General features: G+C 44.9%; 1 long non-coding RNA gene across 2 annotated transcripts in view; it reads left to right on the top strand.

Annotated features, from left to right (window-relative positions):
• Window positions 1–949: 949 nt before the first annotated feature.
• The window catches only part of LOC138512956 (uncharacterized), a 115,479-nt gene continuing 98,628 nt past the window's right edge, over window positions 950–17,800 (top strand). The window contains exons 1-3 of one of the 2 annotated variants that reach the window (XR_011281631.1): window positions 950–1,036; window positions 1,125–1,202; window positions 1,306–1,421. This is a non-coding gene — a long non-coding RNA (uncharacterized lncRNA). Of the gene's footprint in view, window positions 1,037–1,124; window positions 1,203–1,305; window positions 1,422–17,800 lie in introns of those variants that run through there. The other variant, XR_011281632.1, reaches the window with a different exon arrangement.

Raw genomic sequence — 17,800 nt, 5'->3', positions numbered from 1 at the left:
GAAACGTGATTCAAAAACATTGGAAGGTGTTTGCCAGCTCTAAGACACCACTGACATGTCCTGTCTTTGCATACAAGAAAAGCATGTCAATTGGAAATAAAGTCAGTACAAGTAAACTAATAGATAAGCACATGATCCCCTCTTAGACACTCACCATTCGATTAATACCTAGGCTCTATATGCCAGCTACACATAGAAGAGAAGTTGTACCTTAGCCGTTTCACACCCCCAAGAAAAGAAGGGCATAAGTGGGGGGTTATGTGAAGTATGTCTGTTGAATTGTGAAAGGTGATTTGACATATGCAACCATAACATAAGAAGGGTTGACATGGATCTGGTATGTGGAATGTCAGACATTAAGAATTATTACAAGGAGTTATGTTAATATGCTCCCTTTACTCCTGGCAGTCTGAAGGGCTTTTGCATAGATGATGTCATTTGGATTTATATCAGAATAATGAAGGTGGGTCAGAAGGAAAAAATGCGTTTTTATAGAGGCCAGTGTACACAGGCGTTTAGACACGCCGGATCGGGAGATATATATATATATATATATATATATATATATATATATATATATTTGTTTCTCTCCTCCCTGACCTTGACACCTAGTTATTATGCTACAACCTAGCTGCACATTTTTCCAGGCACAACTTTTGCAGAAGTGACGACTCTCGAGCGCAGTATGCACCAAGTCATGTCATATTACGGTATCGCTATGAGGAATATATTGTATCTCCCCCCACGCGTAATTCAATCTACTGAATGGAACCGGAATGTATCTTACTTCTGGTCGTTTTCCTATAGCACTCTTATTTGTTATAGCTTGACTACCCTTCCTACTATATCTGTTCCAAGATGGCGCCTGCTAAACAACCGAGCCAGCATTAAAATAAAGAAAATCCTTTCTACTCTGTTACTCCGGCGTTACCGTGACTACGGTTGCTAACAGAGGGAGACACAGACGACACTTGCTGCCATAGCCGCTCTCGGCACACGAAAGGAGGCCCTTTTCTAACCCCGAACAACGCATAAGGTATGCATTTACTCTGCACTATGCTTGATACCAATGTAATAAGGCAAAAAAAGGGAATACACTATCTCCCCACTCTTATTTCTCACAGCGAGCAGCGACGATTGCCGTGAGATGGACGTGGGACATGAGAACAACTTCCACAGATCGCGCCCTACTTAGTTACAAGGTACCATTACAGTACGTATACATATGCAAAGTTGCTCAACCACTGCCTCCACAATAGGCCATAGGACACACAATTTGATACACCATACTTCCTCTCTCCCCAGTTACACCCCTAAACCACGGGCTGTGCCTGCATGGACTAGAGCCTACGGTCTGAAGACAGACACCCGCTGCACCCTCTCGCCCCTCATTTTAGAACCAGGGCCACAGATCCTCCATTTGAGAGGTGAGTCTATAATCGGGCCATATATGACAATTGATAATTTTTTCTGTTTAGCCTGTTGGGACATCCCCACTGGTAATGTTTTAGCGACACGAAAGGCAGACCTAACATCAGCTTTTCTATTGATTAGGCACAAGGAAGGATATACAGAAGTCCTACCTCCAGCAATCACACATGGTATCGCCCTCTTAACACACCGACACAAATAAAAGACTTCTTTACCTTTATAGGTGATAGACTCATTAAAAGAGTTAGACTTTACCCTAGAGAATTAATAGCTCAAACTTAGTCTGTGTTTGTGATTTTTGTCTGTTAGGGCAAGGAAGATAAGGTATTCCATGCTGGTCCTTCCACTCAGATTCCAGTGTAGTATAAACGCTTGTACATGAATCAGGGTTTCTCTTCTGATTAATGTTCCGGATTTAACACCTATTTTGCAAACTGAAACATGTTGAGAAAGTGTATTGTCTATTTTATTTTGAAGACCATGTTCAACCAGATGCAAATAACTAAAGACATTTATGCAAAAAAAACTATGTTATTTCAATATGCTTGAAAGCTAGGATACAACTGAATGGACAACTGATATTGTTAAGTTACCCTGGCCACATACGTGGTGATTTGGAAATGTGTTTTACCAATGAGAAGCCAATTGAAGTGGTGGTCTTTAAACATTTTTAGTGAAATCTAATGTATGCATTAAAATGTTGAAATTCTTAATGATTAAATTTGTTTTTAACCACTGGAAGTAATCACCTCTTTTCCTAACCCAACAGACCCGCCTCTATCTTCCATATTGTTTCACAAAGCATAGGCACATACAATAGTGAACCACACATACATTTGTTTCCACTTCAGTGCAGTCAAATGAAATACAAGCTATAAGACAATCACTTATTATAGCATATAAACAGTGCAATCATAGTTAGAACTAAATTCATGTACGCATTTTAAGAATGGCCTGACTCCGGTCACGATGCAGTCTCAAAAATGACCATTATAGGGTCATGCTGCAGGTTTTATATTGATCAATCCAGGTTCGACGTCAGAATGTAGTTCCTTTGGTGTTGCATGGACTTAGTAGGAATAATTCATTCTTGGTCCACGTTTCGGCATGCTCCAAGGACTGTCGTTTCCTGGGCCTGGGATCATGTATCTAAGAGAAAGCGAGCACGGAAGTAATTAGTGTGGGTAGCCTACCTATAGGAAAGGTATAAGGACTTCATAGGGGTTGGTTGAAAAGCAAAAGAATTGCATGCTGGGGAGATAAAATACCCATGTGGGCACCACTGACCTGGTAGAGAACCCCCCGTGTGGAGGTAGGACTCAAGTAGACGCTGTTCTACATTCTGAAGTACACTTACATAATAGTGGTGGTGGAAGCCTAGGGTTGTGGAGAGCCCTCTGTGTCAATCATGAGTGGCTTACTGTTGGAACCTTTTCACAAAGCTGTGGTAGGATACATTAAGAAAATATAGTAATGTCAGATTCACTGACGAGATGGCATATGTCATTGTGTGAGCAAACTATTGTCCTCATCTAACTAGGTTGGCAGACCGCATGTACTAAGTAAGAAAAAAGAAAAAGTACCTTGGTTGCTACACTAGAGGTAGCCTACTCCCCACAGCCTTTCGTGTGCACTGGCAGCGGCCGAGTTATGCTTGAAAGAAAAAGAGAACGTTTTCTGGGTCTCGTGGTCGGCAGCTATATATGTAATGTCGTTTAAAAAAGTGACATAAAAACACGGTCCGAATGGCATTGTATTGCACAACACAGTAGACGGCTGTGAAATCATTGTGTGTTGGTGGTCATGGACTCATGGTAATGTACCAAGGACTAAGTGGAGCCTGGTAATGTCATTCAGAATTCTAAATGATGAGCCACAGTTGCCTGGCCGAAACTGATAACAATCGTGTGCCAGCAAAGTGTAAATGTGTCGTCCCAGACGTCCGGGGCTGCTGCATCCACATATGCTTCTATGTGTGATTGAAGATGGACGGTAGCTATCTCTAGGGATTGGCAATTTAATGTAAATTGTTGGGGAGAAGTTGGACCCCCACCAGGGCTTCTGGGGATACCAGCTATGGGAGACCCCAACACCTCCCATTTTGCCCAAAGAAATGCAGCAGAGTCCCAAGCAGGCGTTTATTTCTGGGCAGAAAACAAAAACACACAGAGAGCTTCGTGCATAGCAGAAATCCAGGCACCGTCTCCCCCGGGGCTGGCTTGCAAGCCAGCTTTGTAACACACTGCAGGCTGACCTCACAGAATTGGACCAGCTCCCAGAAACCTATCTCATCCTGTTATTGGCTGCTAAGTGATAGGTTACCAATGGCGCCCTTATAGGGAGCCTGATAATTGGACATTAGGACTTTTGGGTAAGTGGGCTGGTTTTAACTGCGCCACCCCCATTACCTAATTCTAAACTTGTTGCATTATGAACCCTGGGCTCTCAGCGTTCATTGGCCAGAGCTGAGCCATTCTTGTTACAATTATGTTTCAAATGATGTGTGGGTCTTTGCGAAAATATCTTTCGTTCACTGTCTTTCAAGGAAAGGAATCTTATCTTACTGTAAGATCTTGGCTGTTGCTTGGTTTGCGAGGAGCATTGCTGAAGTCAGCACGAATCTCCACTGCGGCTGGTGTTCAGTGAGACAAATGCACTTGGCTGTAATTTTCCTGAAACATGGCTTTACATTGTGCAATTAGATCAGGTTAATTTATATAAGCATATGCAAGCCTTTCAACAGGGATTCTTGTGTTTTGTAGATTCTGGTATTGCTGCATTATGGCTAATGTAGCATGGAAGTTGCAATGTTGGTGAAGTGGGTGTCTTTCAGCATATTTGTCACCCATGGGTGTGCTGGATTCTGGTGCAAATGATGAGTGCGCTCCCTATTCTTCCTGCTGTTATGTCTCTTCATCTGCCTGGGGTGAGGGGGCAGGAGTTTGATCTCGATTTTCTCTCTTCAGTCCCCCCTCTGGTCGACTTGTCAACCACACCACCAAGCAACATTCACCTCCTTCTGGTCTGCATGTCTTTGTCAATTCTTTGAAGTGTCCATAATTGTTCACATTATTGTCGATGAACAGTACATGTAGGAGTGTTCTCCTTCTGTGTTCCACCACACTCACTTCCCTTCGTACTTCCTCGGATCACAGGAAGTGTCCACCTTTATTACTGCTGGAACCATGTCGCACACCGCCATCTTCTCCCTTAGTCTGGCTCTTCCTTTCACCATGTCTCTTATTTGCATTCCAATCTCTTCTTCTGCTGTTCTCTCGCATCTTGCAATGTATCTTGATCTTGCACAATGATGCTGTGCTCGGTACTAGTGCTTCCGTTATCACCTTCAATCTACCAGCCAGTCATGATGGCATCCATTACTGTGGAAACGCTAGCCAGTTCTTGTCTTTCTCTGTTCACATGTGTTTTCTGCTGAACAGTCTTTAGTGTGCTGGTACTTCATCCAATGTTGCTTCTGTCTCGCTCGAGAAGTAATTCCCCCCTCTTTTCACTCCTCTGTCTGTTTCTCTTCTTCCGTTGTTTGTGCTTTTGGCTCTTTGTTCAGTCACTTCCTCTTCCTTCTGTTATTTTTCATCTTGGGGAATGTGTCATGCTTCAGATCTTCCTTGGGCATCACCAACAAGGGCATGCTAATGCGCTCCAATGAACAGTCGCCTCCCCAATTCGGTGGTAGTTTCTCTTAATCTTTAGATACATGTGCTCAATAGTAGTCCAAAAGCACTGTTGTTGCTGCTCTCATCTCCCTACTTGTCTCAACCTTCTTGCATCCAGCATGTTTCACTGTTGTGCTGGTAACATAAGGCTGGTGCCTTCACAGTGTAGGTCCTTCTTCATTCTCCACCCAAGTCACCATCTTCGCACTTTTGTCACTCCGTTAGGCACTTATCATGTTTTTCACTTTTTATTTTTTCTTCTCTTTTTTTTTGTTTCTTTAATTTTTTGCAGCTTGCTCACTGGTGCATTTGCTAGTTGTTTCTTCTCTCTCTGGCCACTTGCTACATTCAGTTGTTCTTCATTGAGCTGCCAGTAGTTGTTCATCATGGGTAGTGTCTTGATGTAATCTTCTGTCATAGGGGATTGCCTCTTTTTACATCAATCTCAATGTTGCTGTCTTCCCTTGCGACCTTCTTCACGTTTGGAACACTTTGAGATACATGGGCGTCGTGCTCTGCTGTAGTAATTTCTGTTGTAATCAATTCTCTCAAGGCATAGGTTATTAAAGAGCAGTCAGGACAGCTCTCCACAGTGGTGTCCCTACCAACTTTGTACATGTGTGCATGTTGTTGGTTATTTGTGCTATGTGTGTTATGTGTATGTTTTACTCCCTTTGTGGCTGCGCTTACCTCTCCTTACTTTGGCAGCAGTTTTTTCCTCACCCTCTAACACCGTAAATCTTCCTGCTTGGGTTAGGGAATGTTAGTAGGGGGTACAGCTGTAATGCTCACTATTACATATAATTTTTAAATAACCACCCCCCATTATTTCGTTCATCATTAAGAATTCCATCATGAGAATAAAAAGTCCTTATTTGCTTGCCCATAATCACCTACGCTGCTGGGTCCTTGCAGCTGATGAAATGATAAAGTTGTCCGCCTGGAAATCGCAAGAAAAGGCGTTAGTACTTGTTAGTAACCTCAAGCTCCGTGAACTGAACAATCACTAAGGGCAAAAATGAAACTTCCCCCCGGACATTTCTTGTTGAGCGTTTCTCAATGTGTGTCGGACAGTATATGCACTGTATTCAAGTTGGGGGAAAGTTTTGGCTTTGTATTCAATGGAAGCAAGGAAATATACTTCAGGGAAACGTGCTCTAAGGGGTCTGAGGTTCCTGACAGAGTGGGCAATTGAGTGGGAAAGGCTTCAGAATGGTTAAATGAGTAGGCCTCAGGGTAATTAATAGGAGATAACATTAAGGGAATTCCCTACACAATTCTAACAGCATACATATGGAACAACCTGCATGTGCGAGGAAAAGAGAAAGAAAAAAAAGTGTTACAGCTGTCGGGTGCAAAAAATATAATTTAAATCCTGTTTCAGCATGCTATGCACACTGAGGTGCTGGTCCCTATTCTAGCTGCTTGTGTGCGTTGGACCATAGGATGGCCATGTTTCCCTAACTCTAAAGTGTTCGTGCTGTCATGAAAATCTTTTGCGGTGGTCCTGTTGATCGTTGCTCCCTCGTTGCCAGGGTGGCCACCGCTTTGTAGGGCATGACGCCTTGCACATCTACCAAAGTCAAAGTCTGTCAGGAGGGCACAATGTCCCACTCTAGTCCCTAGCCATTGGAAATTTAGTTGTCTGTTGTCTTCAGGCCTGCCCTGGGTCCTTTGTATCTGGCAAGAAATGAAAAAGAAGCGCTTGAGACCTGAGAATTTACATATTCTTCAATTTCTTGACCTAACCTCTCTACATTACTCTCACACTATTCAGTGTCCTAGTGGGAGGAGCCAATGGTACATTTATGCACCATCCTGTCACCACCTGGTTGGCGTTCAATGGCGGTCAGACCCTATCTTGTTGCACAATTCGAAATGTACCTGGAAAATGGGTAGACAACCACTGTCCTGTAGTATCCTTAACACATCTGGATCATCTGCACTTAATTTAGGTGAAGATACTCAAGACACACTTGGATCATATACACGTAATTTAGGTGCTAGTGTACAAATGGGCCTTTGAGTCTTTATATTTACTGTACTTTTGCTTTAAGCTATTTATAGTGTGCACCTTTGTCCTGTGGGCATTAGGCATTGACAAGCTAAACAGGGAAACATCAGGGTCATAAATCTGTCATATATGGTGGCTGTGTGTCTAAATTAAGAGGATCATGTTCCTTAGTTAAGATAATCGCAGGGTTTTTAAATCTTTTTTCTATGGCTCCTCTCACAACTTCTCAGGGCGTGCCCCGCAGTGAACTGCAGGCACTTTAAGCTGGTACTAATGAAATTTGCTACGAGGTATTTGCTACCCCCCACCCCCTCTTTTTATCTCTTTTTTCTTTTTTTTTCTTCTCTATCAATCCTAACCATCACAATTTACTCCCATTCTCTCTATCCCACACCATTCCCACCTTTTAAACCCTACTCTGTTAATTACTCATTTAAGTCTATTATTTTATCACGCCACTACTTCCATTACTGTTAAATTTAAACAATATATTTCTCCCCCCATTATCTGCTCTATTTTAATACAACCATTATTCTACAATTCGTGCAGCAATCACCTCTTTCCCTATGTGTGTTTGCTAATGCATTTGTGCCAGTGCTGTTTTCAAAAGCGCTAGTGGCATTACTACTTGCACTGTGTTATTTTGTCGCCAAATGGTGTCTGTTGGGAACATGTATCATCCACCCTTTAACCCTATTTCTCTCCTCCCTTGGTGAACCGTCAATGAAATGCATGCCCCCACCCTCAAGTCCACCTTTCTCCACCTTGTGTGTCTCATTGTTTGTGCATGAGCCCAGTCTCCTCGCTGAAAGATGTGTGCTCATAATGTAGCCCAATTTACTCTCTTTCAACGCACTATCTTTACGCACCCCCCTCTGTACCGTGCACCCCCAACATACCTAAACAATCTTCCTTACTTTCAGCATGTGTATGCTTGGTGTTTAACAAGTTATGGCTTTGTCTGTTAATAAGGTGGTCATATCCACTCTGCGCATGATGTCACAAATGTCTCTTCCCTAATGCATGGCCTCATCGCCCCACTGTCACCCAGAAAAGAAAATGTTTTGTTACCTATCACCACCCCCATGCAATTGTCCTCCACAGTATTGAGTATGCGTGAGTGTGTGTGGCAGAGTGAGACACATCAAGTTTGTCTGGGGGCTGTCCTGTTAAGCGTATAATGACAATCCATTCTCTGTGAAAGGGTTGTTCCACACCAAAATGACCCCTCCTCTCTCCTCGCACTGCACTTCCATTTCCCGGTCCTTCTTCCTTCTCTCTTCTCCCTCCATTTGCTCTGCCCATTTAAGCTTTTTGCGCTCCTTCTCCCTACTCTCTATTGCTGTGGTTACACCTCCTTGCAACTCCCTCTTTACCTTCCCTTTAATTTTGAAAAGATACGTGTGCTGCTATTTATTCCTCTGTACCTGACTTCCTTGCCCTAACGGAAACATGGCTACACGAGGCCTCAGGACCACATTTATCGTTAGCCATTCCTGCCAACTACTCCATCCTCAGAGCCGACAGACCCAATGGTAAAGGAGGAGGCGTAGCGTTCATCTCAAAATCGCCGCTAGGCTGTAGATTGGTATCCACCATTTCACTTAAATCCTGCGAGTTACTCACAATCAAGGTACAAACTTCCCCCACAAGTACGATCACACTACACCTTATATACAGACCCCCAGGCCCTCCAGGAACTTTTGAAGAAGACATTACAGCGCTCATCACTGAAAATTCCAAGCCATTAGCACAAACTATCATCCTCGGCGACTTCAATCTGGGATATGACGACCCCAAGGACGCAACAGCCGCATCCTTAGCAAACGCCCTCACTGAGCACGGTTTCGCCCAACTTAGTATCTCTCCGACCCACCAGAAAGGCAGAATTCTCGACTGGGTAGCAACTCTTAATTGCAACACCACCTGCAAGGCCCCCCAACCTCTTACATGGACAGATCACTACCTTATCCCACTTGAAATTCACACCAACCGGGCCACGCCTAAGAAACGCTCCCTGGCTCCAGCCTGCCCAACCAGAAATAAGCGTAACATTACCCCCGAAGCCTTACTACCTCTGGTCCTACCCACCCTTAACGCTCTACCGGACAAGGCTGACCTTAACCTACTAGTTGACACCTTCAACAATTCCATGGCTACCGCCATTGATACCATTGCCCCTTTGAAACTACGCAAAAGCAAACCAATTAACCACCTGAACTCGTGGTACACTCCCGAACTCAAACTACTCAGGAAGAAGAAAGCTAAACTAGAACTACTATGGAAAACCAACCCATCACCTGAAAACAAATCCAATCTCAAAAACATCTCCACGCTATACAAAAGCGAGATAATTCGTACCAAAAAAGATGCCTATAACGTCAGGATTGACCAGGCAGGCTCCTCCACCAAAGAATTATTTAAAATTCTAAAGGAGCTAGAAAACCCCAATCCCCCTCCAGACAACTGCTCAAAAGATAAACCCTGGTGCACCAGCATCCAGAATGCCCTCAACAATAAAATCACAGGGCTCCAGACCAAAATTGAGAACAAACGTCAACAACTCCTCAGCAACAAAACCACCAACCCCAGTTTAAGCCCACCTACACCCAACAAAGCCAACATAGACTTCTCCTTTAAGAAAGTGACTATCCTGGAAGTCCAAAAAATCATTACTTCCCTAAAACCCTCTAATTGCAAAGGGGACAGCTGCCCTGCCCAAATAATAAAAGACGCTGCCAGAGACCTCTCCCCTTTTATCACCAAGCTAATCAACCTCTCATTCGAAAACAATTCTGTCCCCAACAACCTAAAACAATCCTGGGTACTCCCTCTCCTAAAAAAACAATCCCTAGACCCAGCCATACCAACTAATTATAGACCAATCACCACTGTCCCTTTTCTGTTAAAAATCTTGGACAGAGTCGCCTATATCCAGATTCAGGAGTACCTGGAATCTAACCAACTGCTAGGTATGCGTCAATCTGGCTTCAGACCTCAACATGGAACTGAAACCGCTCTGGTTGACCTCAAAAGTCAGATTGATGAAATCAAAGACAAAGGCAATGCAGCAATCCTACTTCTCTTAGATCTCTCAGCGGCCTTCGACTTAGTCGACCACGAAATACTATGCAACCACCTATCTATCGCAGCCCACTTCTCCTCCTCTGCCTCTGCATGGATACAATCCTTCCTAGCAAATAGAACCATGCGAGTTTTCTCCACCACAGCTGCTGCTGACCCGATCCCCATCACCTGCGGAGTCCCACAAGGCTCCTGTGTCTCCCCCACCTTGTATAATATATTTACAAAGCCTCTATTTGACATATTGGACCATCTGGGTGTCACCTACACCAACTACGCAGATGACACCCAGATTCTCCTCACCATCTCAGGCAACTACAATGCGGACGTCATCCGGATCAACGAAATCTTCTCCATCATTCAGGCATGGATGGCCACCCACGGCCTCTGCCTGAATGATGAGAAGACGGAGCTTCTTCTGGTCGGCTCTCCCAATAACCTGTCCAAACTCAGTCCCAGCTACAAGAACATTATCATAGACGGTAACACCATCCCTATTGCTAAAAGTGTGAAAACCTTAGGCTTCCACCTTGATGCCAACACCAACCTCGTCAAACACATCAACTCAACCGCCTCGGCCACTGCCTATACGGGTAAACTAATCGGGGCTAGCAGACCCTTTCTATCCCCCGACAGCTGCCTCACTCTGGCCAGAGCACTCATTCAATCCAAACTAGACTATTGCAACAGCTTGTACCTTGGAGCCAACCAAACCGTAACTAACAAACTCCAGGTTCTCCAGAACAATGCTCTATGCGCAGCACTCAACATCCCAAGGCGTGAGCACATCTCCACAACCAGGAAAGCGTGCAAATGGCTCTCCATACAGCAAAAAATTGACCTCAAAACTATCTGCCTCACGTACAAGGCCTTAAACAATTTAGCCCCACCGTACCTCTCCAACAAATTCACCTTAAAACCTACATCTAGAACCACTAGATCTTCCAACTCCTTATGCCTGTTAGTGCCCAGATTTGCCTTAAAAAGAGCAGGAGGCACTAGCTTCACTGTGCTAGCCTCCCAACTTTGGAACACCCTACCACTCATAATTAAAACCACGGAATCCTTCCCGATCTTTAGGAAACTTGTTATTGGCTGGTTACTGAACAATGAGTAGCATTTACCCCCACCTCTAATAAGCTAGCAGCCGCAACCATACTTGTATTATATGTAAATTGTTGTATGTAAACCCTTGCTTTGTAATTATTGTACTTTGTAAATGTAATGTATATGTTATGCCTGTAACCGCCTTCCAAAGCGCCCTTCTACCCACGGGTCCGGAGCGCTCTACAAATAAATAAATAAAACAAACAAACAAACAAACAAACCTGTGCCTTCAAATCTGCTTTCATGCACTGCAGCCCTCCCTTGTTCGCTCCTGTGCTGCTAGTGGGTTGTTATGCACCTTCCTGTTTGTTCTCGTTAGTGTATTGTGATTGTTTGTGTGTGGTGTTTAAATGTCCTTCTGATGCTTTCAGTTCTCTCATGCAATTCATTCCTTGCTTACCATCTGTGTTATCAAATATTACGCTCCCGTAGGTGCAGAAGGGTGAGTCCCATCTTCCCTCTGCTCGTGCTGGTTCAGCATCTGCTGACGCCTCACCACTTTCCTTTCCTTAATGTGCCACAGTTCAACTGTAGCCAGGTGCTTTTCAGCTTCTTGCCTGTGTAAGCGTGTCAGTAGCAATTGCTGTCTCCTCTGTAGAAGCCGCCTATGGGCAGCCATGGTCTTATTTATTTACCTTCAGTACTTTTTAATCATTGCACACTATCTTTTTTACTAATTTATGTTGGCATCGGGCTGTGTCCTACATAACAGTTGAAGGGGAGTCATTTCTCTATTATGTGATACCTTTTACCTCACCTCAAGTTGATAATTTCGATCATCTGCTGTTCAGGGAGCAAAAGTTAGAAGATAATTGAACATTGTTTTCAGTCTCTATGAGCCTTCTTGGCTCTGCACCTTAGCCCGTGCACTCCATGTGCAGCCCATCTTCACCAAACCACTGCCTTCTCTGGCAGACCCCCACAATCTTACGCATTTGCCTTCCACACACCGCCTCTGGGTCACCTCTTATTCCTCTCCAAATCGACACCACCAACTCCACACCATCAAAACTCTGTGTCCTATGCATCAATCTAAAGGTGACGTCACCAAACTAAAAACAGAGTACAAATGAACAGACAAATGTGCATACACAGAACAAAAACCCATTTCTTCCAACCCCACAAAAATCCCAAAATAAAACCCCACAATCCCCACAGCTGTCTTCCCGCTTCAACTGGAGCAAAGTAATCCACAATAAACTCTTATAATCGTACTGCGCACACTGCGTCGCCTCGCGTGTTATACGCCCCTCACCAGGGGGGCTTAACCAGCCAATTATCTTCCACACTCGGGAACAATCTAGCTACCTCCTGCGGGGAAACATCATCCACTGACTGAAGGGAACCTCATATACTCATTGATCTCTTTTTTTTTTTAAACTTTCTTTATTGGCATTTTGATTATTATAACAACACAAGCACTCAGACATACATTCCGAGTAGAAATTAAAAGGAACAGTAAAAAACGATGCAAGCCAGCCCCATTTTCCCCTTCTGATCCCCCCCTCCGTCCCCGCGTCGTCCTCTCATCTGGCCGGTAGTTGGCGCCCGGTCGGAAGGTCCAGTACCTGTAATCACAGGTTTTGTAGGTCTTTACTCTGAAATGCAATTTTGACTATTTGTCTGGGATGATGCTTGTGAGCCCGCCTCATCCACGGATGTCTGGAGGTCGCACGTGAAGAAGTAGTGTTTTTATGTAGCTGGTTTCTGTGTCCTGGCAGTATGTTATGTCTTTTAACCAGCGTTGTAAGTTTGGTGGTGGGCCTCTCACCCAGCTGCATGCGATCCTTAGTCTGGCAAGGATTAACAAAAGGTCTGTTAGTTTCCGGGTAGTGGCTGGGAGGTCTCTGGTCAATCCCAGCATTGTCAACTTCGGGTCGGGCGCAACACCACGTCGATTATTGCAGATGTTTTTTCTAAGACTGCGTTCCAGAATGTGGTGAGTGCAGGGCAGTTCCATGCCAGATGTAAGAAGTCAGCTTCTGGGTATTTGCATTGGCTGCATTCAGCTTAGACCGATTCGCGCATGGAATGGAGTTTCGCTGGTTTGTGGTGTAGTTGATGAAGGTAGTTAAAGTGAGTTTGCTTAAATTTGGTATTTATCGCTACTTTTTGGGTAAGATTCAGTATATAGTTCCATTCATCTTTGGTAAATTCGGTATTTAGCGTCTTTTCCCATCTTATTTTGGCTTTCGTGTTATATGAGTTTGAGGTTGATTGAAGCGATTTATAGATATTGGTTGTTAGGCGTCCTTCGCCCTGGGCTTGAATCGTGTTGTCCAAGTGTGGCCATACTGGGGGTTGCTGCGGGAACGTAGGAAAGAAAGCTTGTAGTGTGTGCTTTGTCCTGAAGTAGATGAATGTATCTAGTGCATTGTTGCCGCCCCTGTCCTTTGCCAGTTGTAATGAGAGAAACTCTCCCTCTGGGAATAGATCATGCATCGATTGGATGCGTAGTTTTTCTGTCCATTGTTGGTAGACTTTTTCCCCTGTGATGCGGATTCTGGGATGAACTTCGCAGGTAAGAGTGGGGAGTATCTGGTCTGTATTGCTCCTGCTTTCGCGAATTTCTTCAAGATGGAGACTGTCGCATATACCACATTCAGCGGTGTTCGGGGCGTTGAGAACGTGCCCAGGATGACAGCTCGCAGTAAGTGTGGGGTTGCTAAAGATCTTTCAATTTGGACATGAGGCCTGACAAAGTTCTTGGTGTACCAGTGGCTAAGAAATTGAGCCTGGGCGGCCCAGTAGTAGTGTTCCATGTCTGGTAGTGCTAGGCCTCACCGTCTCACCGGAAGGGTTAGGATGTTGTAAGCTACCCTTGCCACCTTTCCCACCCAGATTAGGTCCAGGATCATGCTCTTGATGCGTCTCAGGAATCTCTGCGTCAGAATCAGCGGGATATTTGTGAAGAGATACAGTAGTTTTGGCAAGATGACCATCTTCACAAGTGACACTCTTCCCCAGAGTGTGAGCGGGAGTGTTTTTCATCTGTTTATTTTGTGTTGTAGAGTGTTGATGACTGCCTCATAGTTGTCACGTAGGATATCTCCGCTGGATCTTGACATGAAGATACCCAGGTACCTGAATTTTGTGTGCTGCCATCGGAAGCCAAAATTGTCCTCAAGCTCTTTGGTTGCGGCCGTTAGGGGGAATATTATTGATTTTGAATTATTAATTTTCAGTCCTGAGTAGTGACCAAATTTTAGTACCGTGCGCATCACTGGGTTTAGGTTTCCACTGGGATCTCAGAGGAAGAGTGCAACATCATCAGCATAGAGCGATATGACCAGCTTGTGGGGGCCGAAGGTCATGCCTCGGTGGATGCGTTGCAGTCTGAGGTCTGACGCCAGGGGTTCCATCACCAGGGCGAACAACAGGGCAGATAGCGGGCATCCCTGCCACGTTCCTCTACGCAAGTGTATGCTCATCGAATGATTTGCTCCCAGGAGAATATTAGATGTGGGGGCTTTGTATAGAATGGAGACTAGTTTTATAAATCTCTTACCTAGGCCCATTTGTTCCAGGATTGCATAGAGGAAGGGCCATTCAACTGAGTCGAATGCCTTTTTTTGCATCTAATAGTATAGCGGCTGCTTGTTGTTCTGGGTCAAGGGCTTTGATTACTCCGAACATTCTCCTTATACCAAAGGTGGTGTTTCTTCCTGGAATGAACCCTGCTTGGTCTGCTAGGACCAGGGCGGGCATCAGCGGGATTAGACGTTTGGTTAATATTTTGGCCAGAATTGTATTGTCAAGGTTTATTAGTGATATTGGTCAATATGATGCGCACTCGTCTTTGGGTTTATCTGGTTTATGAAGAAGAATTATGTTGGCCATGTACAGTGTGGATGATAGCTGTTCTTTTTCTAAAGCTTCATCATACACTTGTAGTAGTATTGGGGCAAGAAGGTTTGCAAAGTGTTTATAGAATTCTCCTGTTAGCCCATCAGGGTCTGGTGCTTTTGTAGTAGGGAGTTCTTTGATCGCCTCAAGGATTTCTTCAAGGGTAATGGGTGCATTAAGTGGTTCCCTAAGTCCTGCATCCACCCAGTACAGCTCAATTGAATCTAGACAGTGCTTCAGTTCTAGAGGATCTGCCGTGAAGTATGAGTCGTATAGTTTCTGGTAGTATTGCCGGAATGTTTCGACAATCTCTTCGGATTCGTAGACGGGTGTGCCCACGTGGTCCTTGATCGATTCAACCACTGTAGGTTTTCTGTCAGCAGAAATAAGCCTGGCTAAGAGTGAGCCAGGCTTTTGCCCCTCTCCATATTGTCGGATTTGGTAGTTGTTAGTCAGGAATTTAATTTCCCTCTCTGTGGCTGCCCTGAATGTCCCCAACTCCTCTTTTACTTTTGCATGTGTTTGAAGGTCGTCTGCAAGAGTGAGTGAATGTTCAAGATCTTTGAGCCGTGTCTCGCATGAGTCCAGTTTTCTCCGTATTAGCTTAAGAATGCCATTCTCCTTAGTTAAGCAGACCCCTCTTGTGAAGCACTTTACGGTCTCCCAAAGCGTCCCTGCCGAGGCCACCGAACCCTGATTGGTCTCTATGAAGGATGTTAGTTCTTCCGACAGTTCATCTGCAAAAACTTGATCTTGTAACGCTCTAGGCTTGAATCTCCATTGTGGTCTGACATTAGTTATTTGAGTCGGAATGTATTCCAGGGTCACGGCCGAGTGATCAGAGAGGGATCTGGGAAGAATCTGGCAGTCACCCCATTGTGAGTGAGCTTCTTTTGACACCAGGAGATAGTCCAATCTTGAGCTTGATTTGTGGACCCAGGAGAAGAAGGTATAATCGCGGGTGTCCTGATGTTTTTCTCTCCATTTATCCGTGAGATGATATGCTCTACATATTTCTTTAACTTGTTGGCTCGCTTTGGAGCATGGGAGTCCGTTGCTGTGTGATTTGTCTTTGTTGGGATCAAGAGGTGTATTAAGATCACCTCCCCATATGATCGTGGGCCGTCGTCCTGTTTCTAGATGTGTTGTTACCCAGTCAAAATTGTTGGTGCCATCTACATTAGGTCCATATGAGTTCACAAGGAGTATTTCTGCTCCGTTGAACATTCCATGCACTAGTATGGATCTTCCTTCTGAGTCTTTCTGTGTTGAGATAAGTTTGAAATGTATCGTTTTACTAATCAGGATCGCTACCCCTATAGCGTAGGACGAGAAAGATGCGAAGTATCTATGGCATCCCCAGTCTTTGGCCCAGCGATTCTCAGAGGAGGGTTGCAAATGTGTTTCTTGAATAAGGGCTGTCTACTTTGTGGTGGCGCAGGTATTGCGTTATCTGCTGCACTTTGGCTGGTCGATTGCCGCCTTTGATATTCCACTTAGCTACTTCGAACTTGCAATCGCTATGGTTCTGTGTTTACTCGATTCAAGACGGGCCTTCCAGCTCCCAGTCCTGTGGAGTTGGCCAGGTATCTGACTTGAGAGTTTCGATGAGGAGGCGTGGGGTAGGGTCTCGTGTGTGCCGGTGTGGTCACAGCCGGGACATGTATAAGGTGGTGGGCTTGTCTTGGCTTGACATCGGACAACATAAACAACTGGATCCCTCCGAACACACGAGCAACCCCCAACTTGCTCGTTTCTCTTTTTCCCTCCCATTAATCTTAACTGGTGAATGTTAACTTTGCTGTGCAAGGGGCCCTGGGAGCCTCCCAAGGTGGGCGGCCCTGCGGCCTTAATTTCAGTTCATGTGTTCCGCTGGGACTGTCAGCGAGTGTTTGAGATTTTGCATTGTCCGGTGGTTGTCTATGGTGGATTTCTATGGGATCTGTCTCTCTAGGGGTGTGGTTGGGTAGCCGGTACGCTGCATCCAGCTTGGTCAAGATATGAATTGGCTTCTTCGGCTGTTTGAAAGAATTGGAGTCTTCCATTATGCTGTATCCTTAGTCGTGCCGGGAAGAGCATTGAGTATGTTATCTGGTTGTCTCTGAGCCTTTGCTTAATATTCATTAAGGATCTTCTTTGATCTTGTACTGTGGGCGAAAAGTCTGGGTAGAAATGAATTTGATCCCCATCGAGCTGCAGGTTCCCTTTTTCTCTAGCGAGGCAAAGTATTGTGTCGCGATCCCGGTAATTGAGCAACTTTGCAATAATTGGGCAAGCCGGGGCTCCGGGAATGGGTTTTGCCGTTGGGATCCTGTGAGCTCTTTCTATTACAAACATGCGTGAGAAGGCTTTGGACCCGAAGAGTTTGATACACATTTCTTCTACGTACTCTTCCATTTTTGCCTGCGGTTGGTGTTCTCTCACTCCAACGATCCTAATGTTGTTTCTCCTTGATCGGCCCTCCAAATCTTCGCTCCGCGCATTAGCCGCTTTCATTTGTGCCTCTACTGATGTCACTCTGGCTATCATGCTTGCTGCGCCATCATCTAAGCCAGAAACGCGTTGTTCTACCTCTTGTAGGCGCTCAGTGTGGTTATCCAGCCTGGGTTGGAGCTGGTCAACTTTGGAGGAGAGGCCGTCCATT

This window comes from Ambystoma mexicanum, chromosome 12, assembly GCF_040938575.1.
Source record: "Ambystoma mexicanum isolate Mex_15411 chromosome 12, UKY_AmexF1_1, whole genome shotgun sequence".
NCBI lineage: Eukaryota > Metazoa > Chordata > Amphibia > Caudata > Ambystomatidae > Ambystoma > Ambystoma mexicanum.
This window is presented reverse-complemented; position numbering and strand designations above follow the sequence as displayed.